A 9790-nucleotide genomic window follows, 5' to 3' on the forward strand; every position below is an offset into this window, starting at 1 on the left:
TCAGCCCCGACTAGGAGTTGAGGATGCCATTGTCTACCTGCTGAACCATGTCTACGCCCACCTGGACAAGCTGGCGAGCACTGTGAAGGTCATGTTTTTTGACTTCTCCAGTGCGTTCAACACCATCTTCCATGCTCTGCTGGGTGAGAAGCTGACAGTGATTCAGGTGGATGCTTCCCTGGTGTCATGGATTATTGATTACCTGACTGGCAGACCACAGTACGTGCACTTGCAACACTGTGTGTCAGACAGAGTGGTCAGCAGCACTGGGGCTCCACAGGGGACTGTCCTGTCTCCCTTTCTCTTCACCATCTACACCTCAGACTTCAACTACTGCACAGAGTCTTGCCATCTTCAGAAGTTTTCTGATGACTCTGCCATATTTGGATGCATCAGCAAGGGAAATGAGGCAGAGTACAGGGTGACGGTGGGAAATTTTGTCACATGGTGTGAGCTTAATGTGAAAAAGACTAAGGAGCTGGTGGTGGACCTGAGGAGGGCTAAGGCACCGATGACCCCGCTTTCCATCCAAGGGGTCAGTGTGGACATGGTGGAGGATTACAAATACCTGGGGATACGAATTGACAATAAACTGGACTGTTCAAAGAACACTGAGGCTGCCCAACAAGAAGGGTCAGAGCCATCTCTACTTCCTGAGGAGACTCAGATCCTGACTCAGATGCTGAGGATGCTCTATGAGTATGTGGTGGCCAGTGCTATCATGTTTGCTGTTGTGTACTGGACAGCAGGCTGAGGGTAGCAGACACCAACAGAATCAACAAACTCATTTGTAAGGCCAGTAATGTTGTGGGGGTGGAACTGGACTCTTTGACGGTGGTGTCTGAAAAGAGGATGCTGTCCAAGTTGCATGCCATCTTGGACAATGTCTCACATCCACTCCATAATGTACTGGTTAGACACAGGAGTACATTCAGCCAGAGACTCATTCCACCGAGATGCAACACTGAGCATCATAGGAAGTCATTCCTGCCTGTGGCCGTCAAATTTCACAACTCCTCCCTCGGAGTGTCAGACACCCACAGCCAATAGGCTGGTCCCGGACTTATTTCCACTTGGCATAATTTACTTATTATTATTTAATTATTTATAGTTTTATATTGCTATATTCCTACACTATTCTTGGTTGGTGCGACTGTAATGAAACCCAATTTCCCTCGGGATCAATAAAGTATGTCTGTCTGTCTGTTCTGTTCTGTTTCTTAGCGGGATTAGAATTCAAGGCCTCACCACCTTCAGACTCATAGATATCGTCCTGTATGTATTTGTCCACCATTAATGGGCTAAAATAAAATTAAAAAGTAATACAAACTGGGAATGCCTATTGGATGCTGATGACAGCAGCTATTTAACGTGGATGGAATGATGGTAGCTGTACACAAAGGAACGGCGAGGTGAGGATGACGATGATCACAAAAATTACATTGACAAGGATTCAGATTGGAATCTGAATGTTAGTCGGGATAGAGCTGGTGTTCGGCAAGCTATACTAGGTTGATTGACCAATCACGTAAGGTCTCATAATCCCCAGAGATGGTTCTTGACCTCATATATTAGGCCACGGTCACCTTGAACATCTCAAGAGTATTCCTTAAGTCTGCAGGTAAGCTGATTGGCTCTGTTTCATCTTTTAGCATCAGTCAGCACTGTATTGTTGTGCAACTGTTTTGCGTAGATCTGCAGAGAATGTTGAGTGGGTGCACTTGACATACCAACAGGAGTACTTGATGTACCAACTATTAAATTGCATGAACCTGTTCCACACTGCGAGTCAAGGGGAACTGCTGGACACAATAGGCGTTAGTTTATGCATCCCCAATAATGTCTGTTTGGTTGGTAAGGTCGGATGAGATTGCCGAGTTTCAGACATGTTGTGACAAAGAGTTTTCATCACCTGCAGAGCTTCTTCCTGTGTTCCAGAGCCTTACCATTTTTTTGGGAAATACCAGCTCTACTTGTGTTCGGTCAAGTCTTGTTTCTCAAGTTGGGGTTCCATTTACCGTGCCCCCAAGAATCTTCAATGCCCTCAATGACTTCCATTTCCACTAATACCCCATTAGAATATGTAATTACCCCCATTGGGAATCACTGGGTTAAGCTTTAGAAATGTATCACCAGTAGCAGTCCAGTTTTTGAAAATTGGCAAAGTGGCAAGGAAGTTCTCATCTTTCCACTCATTTTTCATGTGTGTTACGTATTCAGGCAACAATAAATAAATGAGTTCGGCAAGGGTTTATATAACAAATAACATGTTTATTAAACACTGAAAACAAACCCCCCAAAAGTAAACAAACACTAACGTAACCGGAAATCAGCTGCTGTGCGGCAGATTAAAGAGTTCTTAAAGCGATGCAGCTCAAATAGTTCTTAAAGCGATGTTGCAAAAACAGTTCTTTTAAGTAGGATTGCCACAAGTTCAAAATGCTCACGGTCCATTTAAAAGGAGAGACTTTATAAGACGATTTAAATTCTCTTTCACGTCGTTTTGCTTTGATCCCCGACGTTGAACTTTTCCCACGAAGAATTTACGAAACGAAACGGTTTAAAGGCACTGACCTTTCCTTTATCACACTGTCCTCAATCTTCTGCTATCCCGCAGAGATTAAGACGAGAACAGTCAAAGAATTCTTTTCGAATAAGGATTAAATAAGGTTGAACCCGTTTCACCGTCGAAAATGGATTCTCCTCGATCTTTAACTCCCAAACTCCGATCTTCACTCTCCACTAGCAATACTAGCAGTATTCACTCAATACTAGCAGTATTGTAAAGAAACTGCTGGCAATGACCTTTTAAACTTTAGGCATTAGATAAAACTTCATCTTTCAACTAAACTGCGTCATCACATTAAATCACGCAGTGGCATGAAGTCAACATGGCAAATCCAACCACGAACTGCCTCTCCTCACAGGGTGGGGTCTTCCTTTTATAGCCTGTAAAAAAAACCAATCACATGATCTCTACTGGCGGGAAAATGACATCACTCCACCATCACAAGACCATTACCTCAAGTCCAGTATAGCTTCAACCCCAGTCACGTGACAAGGGTACCACTGTCATGTGTCACGAGTACGTAACATGTGTTTTTGGTTAACCTAACTCATTCTCAATGTTATCAGTGTTCTGGTAAACGTGACCACATTAGAGTATAAATCTGCCTTCTATTTTCCCATTTCATTTTATCCATGCCTATAATTTCTCAGGATAAAGATGTGATTAAAGGTATAAATATGGGTAATGAAGCCGATTGTGTTACATCACTGTCATTATTTCAAAGTTCAAAGTAAATTTATTAAAGTATATATATATGTGTGTGTGTTTTGCCATGTACGAATCTGAGATTCATTTTCTTGTGGGTGTACTCAATAAATCCATAATAGAATAATGACCATAATAGAATCAATGAAAGACCGCACCAACTTGGGTGTTAAACCAGTGTGCAAAAGACACAAACTGTTTAAATGCAAAATGAAAGAAATAATAACAAATAATCAATAAATATTGAGAACATGAGATGAAGCATCCTTGAATGTGACTCGATAGATTGTAGGAACAGTTCAATTTTGAAGTGAAGTTGAGTGAAGTAACCCCCGTCTGGTTTCAAAGCTCTCCACTTCCCTCTTAACAAAAGAAACAACAAAGTCCCTCTGCCATCCTCTGTCTGTCATAACTGGTCCTCACCCTCAACATTTTTCCCCCACTTTTTCCAGTCTCAAGGGGTAGCCATGGACACCTGCATGGGACCCACTATGCCTGCCTTCTTTTGGCTACATAGAACAGACCATGTTCAAAGTCTGCCCCAGTTATACTCCCCAACTCTTCTTCCGCTACATTGATGACTTCATTGGCACTACTTCATGCACCCATGCTGAGCTCATCAATTTGATCAACTTTGCCTCTAAAATCCATCCTGCCCTTAAATTCACTTGGTCCTTTTCTGACTACTCTCTCCCCTTACTCAGTCTCTGTGTCTCCAACTCTGGAGACAAACTGTCAATCAATATCTTTTATGAACCTACAATTCCCAGTTATCTTGACTATGCTGCTTCCCACCCTATCTCCTGTAAAAATGTTATTCCCTTTTCTCCTCCATGTTGGTGGCACAAGCCCAGGCACCCAGTTTGTGGGGTGATGCTGGAATGCCTTGTGTGAGGGGAGGTAAAATTCCTTCTGTCCTCCCCACCTCTGCCAGCAATGATGGCGGTATCAGGCAAACGTGATGCCAAAAGTACCTTTAGAAAGGCACGTATGGCAAGCTCTTCCTGGGTGCAGGAGAGAACTGGGGGTAGCCATGCCAAGCACAGTGACTGAGATCTGCTGCAAACACCCCCACACTTTCTCTACTGGCCAGTTCTTCCCTCATTGCTTCCTCCAATGGCCACTGTTGGAAACTCTGCTCCAGCACTACCAGGGTCCTGTAGTCACACTGCTTAAGTCGAGGAGCACTGTTGTCTTGGTGGGACTCCAACCATCGTGCCATGCGGCAAGTTTGATGTGTCAGGTAAGGCTCCAGGCTGCCAGTACCGTTGTTTCTGTGGAACTTCAGGGTAGACCTTGTGTCCTAATTACTGAGGCCCATTGGTCCTCCCCTTCCTCTGGCAGCATCTGTAGTGCCTGTCATGTTGCCCACCCTCCCATGGCTGTGGGATCTTGGGCTCCCTGGATGCTGGGGAGGGAGCAGGCTGTTGACCACAAGCCCCCACCCCTCCCCCCCCACCAGAGCACCACACTGCCCCCATCTGAGGAGTCAGCCATTCCCACAATCCCAGAGTTCACAGCAAAGTGTATTATGAATGGTCTCCTTTTGAAGCATTTGAAGCCATGTGTCTGGGTAAACGTCAGCAAAGGGTCAACATTATTAGGGAATAATGGCAACCAATGTTGATGTCTGATCATAAATGTGCCAACATGTGAGTTCAGTGTTTTGTGGCTGAGTGACTACTAGGCACAGGGCTACCCGATGATCGGCCAGCTACATTGCACAGGTGCCTGTAGATAGGAAGATTGATCATGTTTGATCTAGCTGCAGATCTAATAACTACCATAATTTTGAAGTAACAATGAGGTGCTAGAAATGATACTTCGAGATAGTTGTAACAACAGTAATATGATATAAAAATATCTGTGATTTCTAATGATGACAAAGTCACAGGTACTGCTAGTATAACTGTGGTTTGTTGCCCACATTCATAATAGAAGGAAATGCTCAATTTCACTCAGATTAGTAAAAACAAAGATGTAAACTTTTCCCATCCATGTCTCGGACCCCTGGAATCTATCCATGGCTGTGGACTTCCTGTTTTGAAACGCTGGTATAGATAATGGGTCAAAAGTACAGTGAAATAGCATTAAAGGATGTGAAACTGTAACTGTTGGAAATCCATCTGCCTGGAGTTTGCTGACATAGAAACATAGACTGCAGTTTAAAGAAAACTGACCTCAGCAATTTTGATGGAAGTTATCACTAAGATCAAAAATGTAATGTTCCGATTTTGTAACAACGGTGCTCTCATCACAGGTTCTCTGCTTCCTGCTTTATAGAAATGTTTTTCGTAGACAAGAGACAGCGAAGGGACAAGTGTTGGTAAATGGAATTATGTATTTGCTGGTCAGCATGGAATAGTTGGTGCAGCGTAACCCCATGAATCTTAAGGAATAGTTGATCCTCATTCTCAATCAGGAAGAATAACATCCTCGCCCATTTCCTAGCAGCTTCAATCGTGCACCCCCCCCTTTCATCTCTCCCCTCATACACTCCCCATTTCTTCCTTCAACTTTTCTGTCTCTCCCTTCACTTTCCCTCTCCCCCTCAATTCCTTTCCTTCCCAATTCCCTTTTCCCTCACCCTTTCTTCTCCCCTCACCCACCCTCTCCATCCCCCTCCTTTTCTGCTACACCTCCCTCTTAATACATCTCTCTCTCGCTCCCTCCATCGACCTCTCATTTCCTATTAACTTGCTCTTTCCCCTCAGTCCCTATAGCTGTCCTCTCTGCCTCAACCACATCCATCTTCCCCCTATCCCTGGCTCGCCACCCTTCTCTCCCCACTCCCTCCAACCCCACTCACTTGCTGTCTCTCCTCCCACTCCCTATCCTCTTCTCCCGTCTTTCTCTACCCCTACCCCTCACTGGGTCCGCCACCTCTCCATCTAACCGTGCCTCACTGTATCTGCACCCTCTCCACCTGTCCACTCTTCTCCGTCTCTGCCCCAACTCCCTCACTGTTCCCTCTGACCCTTCTCCCTCTCCACATCTCTCTCCCATCCCTCTCCATTTTCATCTCTCCAGCATCTTCTCTGCCTCCTTACCCCCAATGACTCTGCTCCCTCCCTCATGTCTTCACACACTCTCCCCGTCCCACTGTGTCTCTGCCCCCTCACCTTCTTCTTTTCTGTTCCCTCTCCCCCTCTCAGCCCCTCTGCGCACTCTCCCACTGCCCCACCCTGTCCTGTTACTCACCCTCATCTCTCCCCTCTCCACTTCCCCCCATTACACCCCTCAGTCTCTCCCCAACTCCATCTCCAGCTCTCCCCATTCTCCCTCTCCCCCTCGTCCCATCTCCCTCCCAGTCTCTCATCATGTTTCCCTCTGTCTCACCCTGATCTCCTCCCCATTTCCCTCCCTCCAATCCTGTCCCGATCTCCCACATCTCCTTCACCTCATCTCCCCACTTCAGTCTCTCCCCACTCTATCGCTCCACCTCTCAAACCTCCCCCCCCCATTCTCTCCCCCTCCCCATCTGAGCCCGTTTCCACTCTCCCATCTCTCAGTTATCGAAGAGCTTTTATGGGAAAAAAGTCATGGAATAGAAAGCATGGGCTTCGTCTGGATAGTTGGTAGGTTAATTTCTCACTGCAAATTGTCCCATGATTATGTTAGGATTAAATCAGTGGATTGCAGGCCATGCTATATCACAATAAATAAATAAACCCCACAGCTGTCACTACCAAAAAGCTACAATAGGGATTTCTGTTTCCATACAGGGTACAGATAACAGTACTTCTGTGACATCTGAAATCTCAAACTACAAGGCAAGGATTGACTAAGAGGAATGGGTTTGAGATTTTACACTGGAAGGGTGATTCATGACAAGCTCTGTGAATGTCAGTACTAAACAAAATAGACATTATCTGCATAGGAGGGCCAGGGATGAGGACAGGGGCAGTGAGGAGTAAAACTTCCTTAGTATATTGCTGTAAAGTACAGACAACCAAAACTGATTGCCCAGCTGATCAATTATAAAAGATGAAATTACTACACATTTGGATAGCAGTAGGATCAGTACGAATCAGCATGGATTTATGAAGGGAAAATCATGCTTGACTAATCTTCTGGAGTTTTTTAAGGATGTAACTATGAAAATGGACAAGGGAGAGCCAGTGGATGTAGTGTACCTGGACTTCCAGAAAGCTTTTGATAAAGTCCCACATAGGAGATTAGTGGGCAAAATTAGGGCACATGGTATTGGGGGCAGAGTACTGACATGGATTGAAAATTGGCTGGCTGACAGGAAACAAAGACTAGCGATTAACGGAACCCTTTCGGAATGGCAGGCTGTGACCAGTGGGGTACTGCAAGGTTCGGTGCTGGGACTGCAGCTGTTTACAATATACATTAATGATTTAGATGAAGGGATTAAAAGTAACATTAGCAAATTTGCTGATGACACAAAGCTGGGTGGCAGTGTGAAATGTCAGGAAGATGTTATGAGAATGCAGGGTGACTTGGACAGGTTGGGTGAGTGGGCAAATGTATGGCAAATGCAGTTTAATGTGGATAAATGTGAGGTTATCCACTTTGGTGGCATGAACAGGAAGGCAGATTACTATCTAAATGGAGTCAAGTTAGGAAAAGGGGAAGTACATTGAGATCTAGGTGTTCTTCTACATCAGTCAATGAAAGCAAGCATGCAGGTATAACAGGCAGTGAAGAAAGCTAATGGCATGCTGGCCTTTATAACAAGAGGAATTGAGTATAGGAGTAAAGAGGTCCTTCTGCAGCTGTACAGGGCCCTGGTGAGACCCCACCTGGAGTGTTGTGTGAAGTTTTGGTCTCCAAATTTGATGAAGGACATTCTTGCTATTGAGGGAGTGCAGCATAGGTTCACAAGGTTAATTCCCGGAATGGTGGGACTGTCATATGTTGAAAGGTTGGAGCGACTGGGCCTGTATACACTGGAATTTAGAAGGATGAGAGTGGATCTGATTGAAATATAAGATTATTAAAGGATTGGACACACTGGAGGCAGGAAGCATGTTCCCACTGATGGGTGAGTCCAGAACTAGAGGCCACAGTTTAAGAATAAGGGGTAGGCCATTTAGAACTGAGATGCAGAAAAACTTTTTCATCCAGAGTGGTGGGTATGTGGAATGCTCTGCCCCAGAAGGCAGTGGAGGCCAAGTCTCTGGATGCATTCAAGAGAGAGTTAGATAGAGCTCTTATAGATAGCGGGGTCAAGGGATATGGGGAGAGGGCAGGAACGGGGTACTGATTGTGTATGATCAGCCATGATCACAGTGAATGGCCGTGCTGGCTAGAAGGGCCGAATGGCCTACTCCTGCACCTATTGTCTATGGTCTATGATCACTATAATGCATTTTAATCACATTTCTACTAAGAAAGAACTACTATCCAAGCATCATTCTCCATGCATTGCCTTAAGCTGCTGACACTGGGAAGACTAAGACAGACATTATAGACAAGCCCAATCCTCACAGAGGATTGAAAAATAGCAAATGGACAGGTACTGTGATAAGATTCTGGTGCAGGATCTCAGCACAAAATGTGGACTGTTTATTCCTCTCCATAGCTGCTGCTTGACCTGCTGAATTCCTCCAGTATTTTGCATTTACTGTTCTGGATTTCAAACACCTGAGGATTCACTTGTATTACACAGAACATAGAATAGTACAGCACATTACAGGCCCTTCGGCCCACAATGTTGTGCCGACCCTTAAACCCTGCCTCCCATATAACACCCACCTTAAATTCCTCCATATACCTGTCTAGTAGTCTCTTAAATTTCACTAGTGTATCTGCCTCCACCACTGACTCAGGCAGTGCATTCCATGCACCAACCACTCTCTGGGTAAAAAACCTTCCTCTAATATTCCCCTTGAACTTCCCACTCCTTACCTTAAAGCCATGTCCTCTTGTATTGAACAGTAGTGCCTGGGGGAAGAGGCACTGGCTGTCCACTCTTGCTATTCCTCTTAATATCTTGTATATCTGTATCATGTCTCCTCTCATCCTCCTTCTATCCAAAGAGTAAAACCCTAGCTCCCTTAATCTCTGATCATAATGCATACTCTCTAAACCAGGCAGCATCCTGGTAAATCTCCTCTGTACCCTTTCCAATGCTTCCACATCCTTCCTACGGTGATGCGACCAGAACTGGACACAGTACTCCAAGTGTGGCCTAACCAAGGTTTTATAGAGCTGCACCATTATGAAATGTTTATGAGTTACTGTGAAAAACTAACCATCAGCCTGTGAGGAATGAGTTTAATAGTATTTAAGGACATCACAAGGTGAAACCTGGATAGCACTCATTCCCTGAGTTCATCCATTCAGCGAGAAAACTATCCAAGGAACCAAATCATATCTATATCTGAATGTGCCATGTAAACCCTAATGTTAGGTCATCTTGCAGGCAGCTGCCTTGGCTCTGAGTGAAAATGCTGAGTGGTTCAAGTTCCCTGAAAATCACAGAACTCCCGTGTAATATTGAGAAAATGTAAAACTGTTGGAAATTCCACATTTTTCATTAAAACA

This window comes from Hypanus sabinus, chromosome 6 (genome assembly GCF_030144855.1).
Source record: "Hypanus sabinus isolate sHypSab1 chromosome 6, sHypSab1.hap1, whole genome shotgun sequence".
Lineage (NCBI taxonomy): Eukaryota > Metazoa > Chordata > Chondrichthyes > Myliobatiformes > Dasyatidae > Hypanus > Hypanus sabinus.